Here is a 13,432-nt window from a genome sequence, read left to right on the forward strand (position 1 = left end):
CGGAGCCACCTGTCCCGGTCGCGCTTCCCCGGGCATCCGCAGCTGCCCCCGGGGGCCGTCGGCGCCCGCGCAGGAGCGTGGGGAAGGCACGGCGGAAAAAAGCCGCCGAGATTCGGCCCGCGTGGCTTTGCGTTTCCGCGTGGTTGATGCCTCCGCCGAGGACGCGGTTGGCGGGGAGCCGGGGAGGGGCCTGAAGGCCGGCTTGACAGGCACCCCCAGGAGAACGCGGGAGCCGGTGTATTTCAGCTGCATTTATTACTGATCTCGGGCCGCATCAGGGCTCTTCTAGGACCGCACTAAAAACAGGAAAGTGAGCAGCCGAGCCTGGGCCCCGGGCGGCCAGTCTACAGCTGACACCACGGACTCCATGCCCTGCGCCTGCAGATGACTTGTTCTGGAAGGTAGAGAATGTTCTCCGATTTAAAGTACAGTCCCGCTTACTTTCCATTCATTATTGTTGCCTACACTCAGCAACAAAAGTTCAGAAAGATAAAGGGATTATGTCCAGGGCGTCACATGGACAAACACCGTCGTTAACACGCCCAGCCCAGCCTGGCTCACTTGCTCAGGTCAGAGGTCACCACTGACGATGCCGGGCCTTCAAGCCTTACTCATCCAGCTTCGTTCTCAGCTGAGGCCAGACCATCCCTACTTCCTCAGTCCTGCCACGTGCAGGTGTAAGCTTCCACTGCACTCCTTGTCTGAATCTGCCAAGAGGAAACTGCATCTTTCAGCTAAATGGTTTTCATTCGTCAGGACCCTCAGTCAGATTCTCCGGACAGAGTTCGGCGTAAAAAAAAAAAAAAATCTCCAGCTATCTACATTGTGAAAGCTGTCACAAAATGGAGTCAAGGAAAGCCATGAAGGGAAGGTTCTCACTAATAATAGCCTGATATCAAGAATTATCACAAAAAACTGCCAAAACCACAACCTTGCACAAAGGCCACAAAACAGTACACAAAAAATGCTTTAAGGACATTTGCACAGCAACTGCCTGCCCAGTCTTGGACTGGCATCCCCTTTGTTATTGATCTTTATAGCCAAGGATGATTGTTTCAGAACAACTTAGGTAATCCTCCTCACTCTTCCTTGTAAACCCCTTGTCTTCCTTTACCTCCCGCAATACACCTATAGTTTACTATGGCACCTTATTCCACATTGCAACGTCTACTCTCAAATAAATTTGTCATGTTTGGCAAACCTGTCTGTTATTTAGGTTGACAAGATCAAATGCAAATTTATTCCGGAGTCAACAAATACTGATTCAGTCTTCCAATGTGCAAGGCAAGGAAAAATATTAAGGAGGCACTGTATAGATTGGGATCCTATAGGCAGCTTCAACACTAACAGAATATGGTACAAATATATAATTGTACTTTAAGGCAGCTTAGGTGGAAGACAACTAGCAACTAAAAAAATGGAGTTTGCTAACAACTAAAAAAATGGAGATTTCAAGGTTGACATAGAATTTGAAAACTGCTTTAAAGACAGGTAGGAAAGATACAGGTAGATGTGCAATGGAAGTAGAAATTGGGTTTCAAGCCCAAAAGAGGCTGAGGGGGGAAAATAGACATATTCAGGTACATCGATCATTCTAGTTTGGCATAAGAATAAGGTAAATGAAGATGGATTCTAGGAGTTAAGGACCAAATACGTAGGGAGGTACTATGATGTAATGGAGAGAACAAGGATTTAGAGTTAAGACTTTGGTTTGAATCCCAGATGTGCCACTTACTAGCTGTGTGACCGTAGGTAAATTATTTAATATCTCTGACCCTCCATTTCCTCATTTGTATGGTAAGAATAATAATGACCATTGAATTATTACGCAAATACTTTATGGCAAGCCAAATATTAGAACTATGTTAAATGATGGAGATATAAAAAACTATTCATTCATCAAATACTGCCTTATTGTTTAATAAGTTACACCTTGAGTTAGGCCCTGGAAATACAGTGATAAGGGGGAAAAAAAACCATGAAACTGTATGAGACCACTTAGATTATGCAGATATAGGTGAAAATAAGACCCCAAACCAAGCAGTCCAAAGGTATTCAACTTGTGGAAGTAAGACAGAGAAGGAAAAAGAAGAAAACTGAGTGTAAAGTACCGTAAACTGAAAGGAGAGAGTGTTTTTAAAAGGAATTGGCCACCTCTCTCAATGGAGAAGTTAGTAAGTTGACAGAGAAGTATCCACTGTATTTAGCAACCTGAAGGTAATTAACTATCTTGACCGTTTCAAGCTATTTCAGCAAAGTGGTGGTTTCAGAAATTAAATTGAAGCAGATTAGGGGAGGAATGGGAAACTAGGAATTGGAGCCAGAGTATAGACAACTCTTCTGTGAAGTTTTATTATTAAAAGTAATGGAGAAAGAGAGTATCTGGAGAGGTGGTAGTAATGTTTTTAAGACGGAAGACAGTTGGTATACTAACAAGAATGATCGAGTCCGAAGGTGGAAAACCATGATTGAGCAGAGACAGGAAATGCTACTGGAAGGCAGCTTGTAAGAAGGCGAGAAGGAATGGGCCCCAGAGCACAGGTATTAGATGAAAAGCAGAATACACCCATTCTAACAGGAAAGACAGAAGGTGGCTTGCAGCTGCAAGCAGGTGAGTGGAAAACTTGAAGGATTTTTATTTGACATATTTTCTTTCCTTAATGAAATATAAAGGGAAAATCAGCTGACAGTTGAGTAAAGGAGAGAGATACAGAAGGTTTGAGGAAGAAGAAGGTGTGTCAGAGAGCAAGAAAGCAAAGTTTCCGGGATGCCAAGTGCTTTGCCTACTTGAGACTTGTGGTCATGAATTTAAAGTGAAACTAGTCAGTCTGGCTTTGTGAGGTTCTCAGTCAAGTTTAGCTACTTGGATTCAGGCTTGGACAAAGCAGATAACAGGGTTCGTTCACGAAGGAGTTTTCTAGGTGAGGAAGAGAGGCAAAAAAATTGGAGTGTGTTTGGAAAGGAGTGATTATAATGATGAGCCATGAAATGTAAGCTGAATAAGGAAGGAAATTAGAGGACTATAAATGGTGACAAAAGCCAATGAAATTAAAGAGTGGCTGTCTTCAGGGTACTAGAGGTGGTGAGCTGAAAGGACAGGAAATGATTGCATGAGAATAACTTGCTTGAAATAAAGATTTCAGAGGTCATACTAATATTGGCAATAGAGAGGTCTAGACGGGTAAAAGGAAGTAAGAGGCAATTGAATGTGGGTTGGTTAAGGAACTGAGAAACTAGCATACAACCAGTCCTAGCTTGGCATGGTAGAACGGGACTACAAAAATGACTGTGGAAGTTGAAATCGTGCAAGGTGATCTTAATAATCAAAGAGAAAAATTAAAATTGTTCAGTGACACTTAAGAACTTTTGTTGAAACATCAAAAACTCTGTTATTGCTAGGTAGAAATATATCAGGAATTTTTTAAATTGTAAAACTAATTTATTTACTATGCCATAATTTAAAACATAAGAAACATGGAGAATTAGTCTTTATTCTTTGTAAAAAAAAAAAAAAAAAAAAAAAAAAAAACAAAGAAAAAAAAGTTACCAATAGCGCTCTGAACTGCGTTTGCCTCTTCTCATACTATTACTTAATCTTCCGTATTGATAAATTGTCATTCTGCTTTCTAAGTTTAGATCAGCTTCCCATATTTTATCTTTGCATTGTCAATCTTGTGAACTATTCCCAGGAATCCTTTAATACAAGGTGTAGCAGCATCACTTCCTGTGGACCTCTTCACCCTTTTGTCACAGCCACTTTCACTCATCTCTTAACATTAATCAGTTCATAAAATTATGAAACCAGAATTTACTGGCTGAAACAGGTCTTTATTTGGTCTCTTTGTAATTATCATTTTCCTTCAACAAGACAACCATTTAAGAGGACTGCAGTGGCACTCTTCAGGGAAAAGTCTGATTGCTTTTAAGGAAAGGAACTCAAAATGCATGTGGAAGAGAGGCTGGGAATATAGAGGAGCCTGATGAACCACATAAAGAAAGTTCCATAACCCACCCCGAAACGCTTAGAGAAGCAAGAAGTCAGATGAGTGGGATGTTCGGATTTGACTGAAGGAAAAGTTTATGTGATATTTCATGTGAGTGATGTTCACAGTGGGCCAATGGTTCGAAAGTTATGTACTTGAATATTTAGCATGATGGTCTGGTGGAGTCAGGTGATTCCACCCTTTCATAGGATCCTGGTGAAGTGCGGCCTAGGTGGAATGGGAGAAAGAGGCTGATGATAGCAGGGCAGAGGTTTTTTTCATACAGGTCTCAACATACTATATTGGGAAAGAAGAGGAGGAAAGGGGTATTATGGTAGAAGAAAGGCAATAATACACGATATTATGAGAGGACAAAAGAAGGTATCTAACCCAACCTGGAGAAGCAGTGAGAAAGACCTTGGATTGGCAGTAACAAGTGTCGCTAGGATCTGAAATGTTTATAATGCACCTGGAATCCACTTAACCTCAGACAATAGCAGAGTATTATATTACGGACAATCCAGAACCTTAAAAGTAGGCGGAAGAGTTGGTATTCATGCACAAGGCAATCAAGAACCACTGAGGGGTTTTGAGGCAAGGAGTGATATGAAGTTATGCTTCCAAGATGGAAACTCCTTCAGTTTTATGTGTAAGGTATGTAGATGAGACTTATGGCAAAGAAAAATAGGCCCATTGGGTTTTCTCCCTGGCTTATTCTTGGAAGCATTTACTATAAAAGAGGTGTAAGTTGCTGAATACCCCCAATACAAAAGAAGTTCAGTGAGGTCAAGGGCATTGTCTGTTTCTTCACCACAGTACAATCTACATCTCACACAGTGCCTAGAACATAGTAGATGCATGATTCTGTTGAACAAAAAATAATAATAAATGAATCATGGAAAGAAAGGAGCTATTGAAACAGATTTGAGAGAAGTGAGCACCTATGCTAGACATCTGATAGAAATGGAAAACTGAAGCTATTTTGAGCCACTTCAAAAAATTAAAATCTATATAATTTCACAACTAAGTATATATGGGGATTTAGAGAAGGGTAAGAGAAAGAACAGAGCTAAAGGTAACTTGGAGATGTCAGACTTAATAAGAATAAATGTGCACAAGTGCTTGATTACATATTATTTAATTCACATACAAATCTTAGGAAAAAGGTATAATTCTCATTTTACAAACAAGTCTATGAAGCAGTCAATTACTAGGTAGTATATTTTGCAATTAATTCATCCTGACAAGTTCATCAGGAAGGCACATTTCATGATATGACATATTTCATAGGTTTCTTATTACTAATTTTTTCTGTGGTCAAAGTTTGCATCAATTGCTCCTTTAGAGATTTTTTGGCTACAACTACGACGTGTATGCTCTGTATAATGGTGGAGTGATTTTTTTTCCAGCAAGCATATTTTATTTTATTATGAAAGAACAGTTGTTCTGATATAGAGTTGCAAGAAGGAAACTCTCAGAGAATTTTAGTTTACTAACAAAATTGGTATAAACAGTAAGAAAATGATCAAAATGTTTTTTAAATTTCTTCTTAAAAAAAACAGAATACATGTGGAGAACGTGCAGGTTTGTTACATAGGTATACATGTGCCGTGGTGGTCTGCTGCACCTGTTGACCCATCCTCTAAGTTCCCTCCCCTCAACTCCCACCCCCAACAGGCCCTGGTGTGTGTTGTTCCCCTCTCTATGTCCATGTGTTCTCCATGTTCAGCTCCCACTTATGAGTGAGAATACGCAGTGTTTGGTTTTTGCTCCTGTGTTAGTTTGCTAAGAATGATGGTTTCCAGCTTCATCTATGTCTCTACAAAGGACATGATCTCAATGATCTCATTCCTTTTTATGGCTACTTAGTATTCCATGGTGTATATATACCACATTTTCTTTATCCAGTCTGTCATTGATGGGCATTTGAGTTAGCTCCATGTCTTTGCTATTGTAAATAGTGCTGAAATAAACATACATGTGTATGTGTCTTTATAGTTGAATGATTTATATCCTTTTGGGTATATACCCAGTAATAGAATTGCTGGGTCAAATGGTATTTCTGGTTCTAGATCCTTGAGGAATTACTGTACTGTCTTCCACAATGGTTTAACTAATTTACATTCCCACCAACAGTGTAAAAGCATTCCTATTTCTCTACAGCCTCACCAGCATCTATTTTTTTTTTTTTTATCTGAGACGGAGTCTTGCTCTGCCACCAGGCTGGAGTGCAGTGGCGCAATCTTGGCTCACTACAACCTCTGCCTCCCAGGTTCAAGCAATTCTCCTGGCTCAGCCTCCTGAGTAGCTGGGACTACAAGCACGTGCCACCATGCCCAGCTAGTTTTTGTATTTTTAGTAGAGATGAGCTTTCACCATGTTAGCTAGGATGGTTTCGATCTCTTGACCTTGTGATCTGCCCACCTTGGCTTCCGAAAGTGCTAGGATTACAGGCGTGCGCCACTATGACTGGCCTGTTTCCTGACTTTTTAATAATCACCATTCTGAATGGTGTGAGATGGCATCTCGTTGTGGTTTTGCTTTTCATTTCTCTGATGATCAGTGCTGTTGGGCTTTTATATATATTTTTGTTAGCCACGTAAATGTCTTCTTTTGATAAGTATCTGTTTATATCCTTTGCCCCCTTTTTAATGGGGTTGCTTTTTTCTTGTAAATATGTTTAAGTTCCTTGCAAATTCTGGCTATTAGACCTTTGTCAGATGAGTAGATTGCAAAAATTTTCTCCTATCCTGTAGGTTGCCTGTTCACTCTGATGATAGTTTCTTTTGCTGTGCAGAAGCTATTTAGTTTAATTAGATCCCATTTGTCAATCTTGATTTTTGTTGCAATTGCTTTTGGCATTTTTGTCATGAAGTCTTTGCCCATGCCTATGTCCTGAATGGTATTGCCTCGATTTTCTTCTAGAGTTTTTATGGTTTGGGGTTATACATTTAAGTCTTTAATCTATCTTAATTTTTGTAAAAAATGTAAGGAAGGGGTCCAGTTTCAGTTTTCTGCATATGGCTAACAGTTTTCCCAACACCATTTACTAAGTAGGAGATCCTTTTCCCATTGCTTGTTTTCATCAGGTTTGTCGAAGGTCAGATGGTTATTGATGTATGGTGTTATTTCTGAGGTCTCTGTTCTGCTCCATTGGTCTTATGTTTGTTTTGGTACCAGTACCATGCTGTTTTGGTTACTGTAGCCTTGTAGTATAGTTTGAAGTCAGGTAGCATGATGCCTCCAGCTTTGTTCTTTTTGCTTAGGATTGTCTTATGGGGTCTTCTCTGATTCCATATGAAATTTAAAAGTTTTTTCTAATTCTGCAAAAAATTATCAACAGTAGTTTGATGGGAATAGCATTGAATCTATAAATTACTTGGGGCAGTGTAGCCATTTTCACAATATTGATTCTTCCTATCCATGAGGATGGAATGTTTTTCTGTTTGTGTCCCCTGTTATTTCCTTGAGCAGTGGTTTATAGTTCTCCTTGAAGAGGTCCTTCACATCCCTTGTTAGCTCTATTCCTAGGTATTTTATCCTTTTGTAGTGATTGTGAATGGGAGTTCATTCATGATTTGGCTCTCTGCTTACCTATTGCTGTTGTAAAGGAATGCTTGTGATTTTTCCACATTGATTTTGTATCCTGAGACTTTGCTGAAGTTACTTATCAGTTCCAGAAGTTTTTGGGCTGAGATGATGCAGTTTTCTAAATGTAAAATCATGTTGTCTGCAAACAGAGACAACTTGACTTCTTCTCTTCCTATTTGAATACCCTTTATTTGTTTCTCTTGCCTGATTGCCCTGGCCAGAACTTCCACTATTATGTTGAATAGGAATGGTAAGAAAGGACATCCTTGTCTTGTATGGGTTTTCAGAGAATGCTTCCAGCTTTTGCCCATTCAATATGATATTGGCTGTGGGTTTGTCATAAAAAGATCTTATTATTTTGAGATATGTTCAATCAATATCTAGTTCATTGAGAGTTTTTAATGTGAAGGAATATTGACTTTGATTATCAAAGGCCTTTTCTGCAGCTATTGAAATAATCATGTAGTTTTTGTCTTTGGTTCTGTTTATGAGATGGATTAAGTTTATTGATTTGCATATGTTGAACCAGCCTTGCATCCCAGGGTTGAAGCCGACTTGATCATGGTAGATAAGTTTTTTGATGTGCTGCTAGATTCGGTTTGCCAATATTTTATTGAGAACTTTTGCATTGATGTTCATCAGGGATATTAGCCTGAAGTTTTCTTTTTTTGTTGTGTCTCTTCCCAGTTTTGGTATCAGGATGATGCTGGCTTCATAAAATAAGTTGGAAGGAGTCCCTCCTTTTGAATTGTTTGGAATAGTTTCAGTAGGAATGGTACTGCTTCTCTTTGTATCTCTGGTAGAATTCAGCTGTGAATCCATCTGGTCCTGGGTTTTTTTTGGTTGGTAGGCTATTAATTAATGCCTCAATTTCAGAGTTTATTATTGGTCTATTTAGTGATTCAACTTCCTCCTGGTTTAGTCTTGGTAGGGTGTAAGCATCCAGGAATTTATCAATTTCTTCTAGATTTTCTAGTTTATTGGCATAGAGGTGTTTATAGTATCCTCTAATGGTATTTCTGTGGTATCAGTGGTATATCCCCTTTATCATTTTTTATTGTGTCTATTTGATTTTTCTCTCTCTTCTTATTAGGTTAGCTAGCAGTCTACCTATTTTGTTAATTTTTTCATAAAAACTGGCTCCTGGATTCATGGACTTTTTTGGAGGGTTTCTTGTGTCTCTATCTCCTTCAATTCTTCTCAGATCTTAGTTATTTCTTGTCTTCTGCTAGCTTTTGGATTAGTTTTCTTTTGCCTCTGTAGCTCTTTGAATTGTGATGTTAGGGTGTTGATTTGAGATCTTTCTATCTTTCTTTTTTTTTTTTTTTTTTTTTTTTTTTTTTTTTTTTTGAGACGGAGTTTCGCTCTTGTTACCCAGGCTGGAGCGCAATGGCGCGATCTCGGCTCACCGCAATCTCCGCCTCCTGGGTTCAGGCAATTCTCCTGCCTCAGCCTCCTGAGTAGCTGGGATTACAGGCACGCGCCACCGTGCCCAGCTAATTTTTTGTATTAGTAGAGACGGGGTTTCACCATGTTGACCAGGATGGTCTCGATCTCTTGACCTCGTGATCCACCCGCCTCGGCCTCCCAAAGTGCTGGGATTACAGGCTTGAGCCACCGCGCCCGGCCTTTCTATCTTTCTGATGTGGGCATGTAGTGCTATAAATTTCCCTCTTAACACTGTTTTAGCTGTGTCCCAGAGATATTGGTACATTGTCTTTTTGTCCTCATTGGTTTCAAAGAACTTCTTGATTTCTGCCTTAATTTCATTATTTCCCCCAGGAGTCATTCAGGAACAAGTTGTTCAATTTCCATGAAATTGTGTGGCTTTGGCTGGGTGCAGTGGCTCACACCTGTAATCTCAGCATTTTGGGGGTTGAGGTGGGCAAATCATGAGGCCAGGAGTTTGAGACCAGCCTGGCCAACACAGTGAAACCCCATCTCTACTAAAAATACAAAAATTAGCCGGGTGTGGTGGCACACACCTGTAGTCCCAGCTACTCAGGAGGCTGAAGCTGGAGAACTGCTTGAACCTGGGAGGCAGAGGTTGCAGTGAGCTGAGACCCTGCCATTGTACCCGAGCCTAGCCTAGGTGACAGAGTGAGACTCCATCTTGAAAAAAAAAAGAAGAAAATAAATTGTGTAGTTTTGAGTGAGTTTCTTAATCCTGAGTTCTAATTTGATTGCACTGTGGTCTGAAAGACTGTGTGTTATAACTTCAGTTCTTTTGCATTTGCTGAGGAGTGCTTCCAATTATGTGATCAATTTTAGAATAAGTGCTATGTGGCACTGAGAAAAAGTATGTTCTATTGATTTAGGGTAGAGAGTTCTGTAGATGTCTACTAGGTCCACTTGATCCAGAGCTGAGTTCAAGTCCTGAAATCCTTGTTAATTTTCTGTCTCATTGATCTGTCTAATACTGACAGTGGGGTGTTAAAGTCTCCCACTATTACTGTGTGGGAGTCTAAGTTTCTCTATAGGTCTCCAAGAACTTATTTTATGAATCTGGGTGTTCCTGTATTGGGTGCATATATATTCAGAATACTTAGCTCTTGTTCAACTGTTCGCTTTACCATTATGTAGTTCCCTTCTTTGTCTTTTTGATTTGTTAGTTTTAAGTCTGTTTTGTCAGAGAGTAGGATTGCAACCCCTGCTTTTTCTTTTTTTGCTTTCCATTTGCTTGGTAAATTTTCTTCTATCCCTTTATTTGGAGCCTGTGTGTCATTGCATGTAAGATGGGTCTCCTGAATACAGCATACTGATGGGTCTTGACTCCTCATCCAATGTGCCATTCTGTGTCTTTTAATTGGAGGCATTTAGCCCATTTACATTTAAGGTTAGTATTGTTATGTGTGAATTTGATCCTGTCATCATGATGCTATTTGATTATTTTCCATACTAGTTGGTGCAGTGTCACTGGTTTTTATATTGTGGTTTGTTTTGCAGTGGCTGGTACTGTCCATATTTAGTGCTGTCCACATTTAGTGCTTCTTTCAGGAGCTCTTGCAGGGCAGGCCTGGTGGTAACAAAATCCCTCAGCATTTGCTTGTCTGGAAAGGATTTTATTTCTCCTTCGCTTATGAAGCTTAGTTTGGCTGGATATGAAATTCTGATTGAAAATTATTTTCTTGACCGGGCGCGGTGGCTCACACCTATAATCCCAGCACTTTGGGAGGCCGAGGCAGTTGGATCACGAGGTCAAGAGATCGAGACCATCCTGGTCAACAAGGTGAAACCCCGCCTCTACTAAAAATACAAAACTTAGCTGGGTATTGTGGTGCACACCTGTAATTCCAGCTACTCGGGAGGCTGAGGCAGGAGAATTGCTTGAACCCAGGAGGCGGAGGTTGCGGTGAGCCGAGATCGCGCCATTGCACTCCAGTCTGGGTAACAACAGTGAAACTCCACCACAAAAAAAAAAAAAAGAAAAGAAAATTATTTTCTTTAAGAAGTTGAATATTGGCCCCCAATCTCTTCTAGTTTGGAGAGTTTCTGCTGAGATGTCCACTGCTAGTCTGATGGGCTTCCCTTTGTAGGTGACCTGGCCTTTCTCTCTGGCTGCCCTTAACAGTTTTTCCTTCATTTTGACTTTGGAGAATCTGATGATTATGTGTCTTAGAGGTTGATCTTCTCATGGAGTATCTTAATGGTGTTCTCTGTATTTCCTGAATTTGCATGTTGGCCTGTCCTGCTAGGTTGGGGAAGTTCTCCTGGAAACTATCCTGAAGTGTGTTTTCCAGCTTGTTCCCATTCTCCCTGTCTCTTTCTGGTACTCCAATCAATCGCAGTTTTGGTCTTTTTATGAAGTCGCATATTTCTTGGAGGCTCTGTTCGTTCCTTTTCATTCTTTTTTCTCTATTCTTGTCTGTATTTCTTATTTCAGTAAGGTGGTCTTCAAAGTCTGATATCCGTTCTTCCAGTTGGTTGATTCAGCTGTTGATACTTGTGTGTGCTTCACGAAGCTCTCGTGCTGTGTTTTCCAGCTCCATCAGGTTGTTTATGTTCCTCTCTAAACTGGTTACTCTAGTTAGCCATTTTTCTAACCTTTTATCAAAATTCTTTGCATCTGGTTAGAACATGCTCCTTTAGCTCATCATAGTTTTTTATTAACCTTCTTCTGAAGTCTACTTCTGTCAATTCGTCCATCCAATCCTCCATCCAGTTCTGCACCCTTAGTGGAGAGACGTTGCAATCATTTGGAGGAGAAGAGGCACTCTGGCCTCTTGGGTTTTCAGCATTTTTTTCATTGATTCTTTCTCGTCTTCATGAGTTTGTCTAGTTTTGATCTTTGAGGCTGCTGACCCTTGGATGGGGTTTTTGTGGAGGCCTTTTTTGTTGTTGATGCTACTGATGTTGCTTTCTGCTTGTTTGTTTTTCTTTAAATAGTCAAGTCCCTCTTCTGTAGGTAGAGCTGCTGCAGTTTGCTGGGAGTTCACTTCAGGCCTTATTCATCTGATTCGCTGACGTGCCTGGAGATGTCACTCAAGGAGGCTGTAGAGCAACAAAGATGGGTGCCTGCTCCTTCTTCTGGGATGTCTAATTTCAAGGGGCTTCAACCTGATGGCAGTAGGATAGCTCTTGTTTAGGGTTTCTGACAACCCCTGTTGGAGGGTCTCACCTGGTTGGGTGGCATGGGGAGCAGGACTCATTTAATGAAGCACTTTGTCCCTTGGTAGAGACGGTTATGTTTCACTGTGGGGAAACCCACTCATCTGAGCTGCCTGGATTGCTCAGAACTACCATGAGGAGAAGCTAAGTCTGCTGGTCTGCAGAGACTGCAGCCACCCCTCACGCTAGGGGCTCAGGCCCAGGGAGATCAGAATTCTGTCCCTGAGCGTCTGGCTAGAGCTATTGGAGATGCTGCAGGGAAGCTTCGCCCACTGAGGGAGGATGGGGTCAGGGTTAGACCTGAAGAGGCGCTCTAGCGGCAGACTGCCACAGCTGGTGTGCTGGGCTGTGGGGACAAGTCTTGGAACCAACTGTCCAGCCTCCCTGGATACAGCAGGGGAAAACCATAGCCTGGAGCTATAGAAATGGGTGCCGCCCTTCCCCCACCCAGGAGCTTAGCATGTTAAGCGGTTGTGAGTCCCAGTGCTGGCTGCTGCCCCTCCCTCAAGGAGCTCAAATGGCTTAAACAGCAGGCAGCCACAGCCACTGTTGGTCACCCCTCCCCCTGGGAAGTAGGCTTAAGCAGATTCCAGCTGAGAGGCTGTAAGAATCTGTGTGTTCCAGGGTTGTGATGCTAAGCCCCAGTGGTGTGTGTTCACGAGTGGGATCTTCCGATCCGTGGGTTGCACAGTTCTGTGGAAAAAGCACAGTTTCCCCAGCTGGGTAGCACACTCACTTACTGCCTCCCTTGGCTAGGGGGTGGGGGAGGGGGTTCCCCTTCCTCCTGTGGCTCTCAGGTGGGCCGCAGCACCACACTGCTCTTCCTTCTATCTGTGGGTCACGCCAGCCTTCTAGTCAATTTTGATGAGAGAACCTGGGTTCCTTGGTTGCCAGTGAAGGATTCATATGCTTATGTTTGTTTCAACAGGAGCCTCCAAGATGACCCTGCTTCCAGTCAGTCATCTTGGCCCTGCTGCTAGTTTCTGCAGGGCTGGGAAGGCCTCAGGAAACTTCCAATCATGGCTCAAGGCAAAAGGAAAGCAAGGCACCTTCTTCACAAGGCAGCAGAAGGGAGCTGGCGTTATTTCCTAAGAATAATTCTGGCCAAACCTGCATGCACTTTCTCAGCCAAACTCCATTTGGATCTATTCAGGCAGGAATAAACCAACTCATTATCAAACCTAAATGGAAAAAAAAAAAATCCTCCTCTGCTATTTTTATCTTCTTGTTTGTAGATAACTGAACTAATA

The sequence above is a fragment of the Aotus nancymaae genome, unplaced genomic scaffold, assembly GCF_030222135.1.
Source record: "Aotus nancymaae isolate 86718 unplaced genomic scaffold, 86718_ANA_hifiasm-v0.15.2.pri h1tg000034l, whole genome shotgun sequence".
In the NCBI taxonomy this organism is placed as follows: Eukaryota; Metazoa; Chordata; class Mammalia; order Primates; family Aotidae; genus Aotus; species Aotus nancymaae.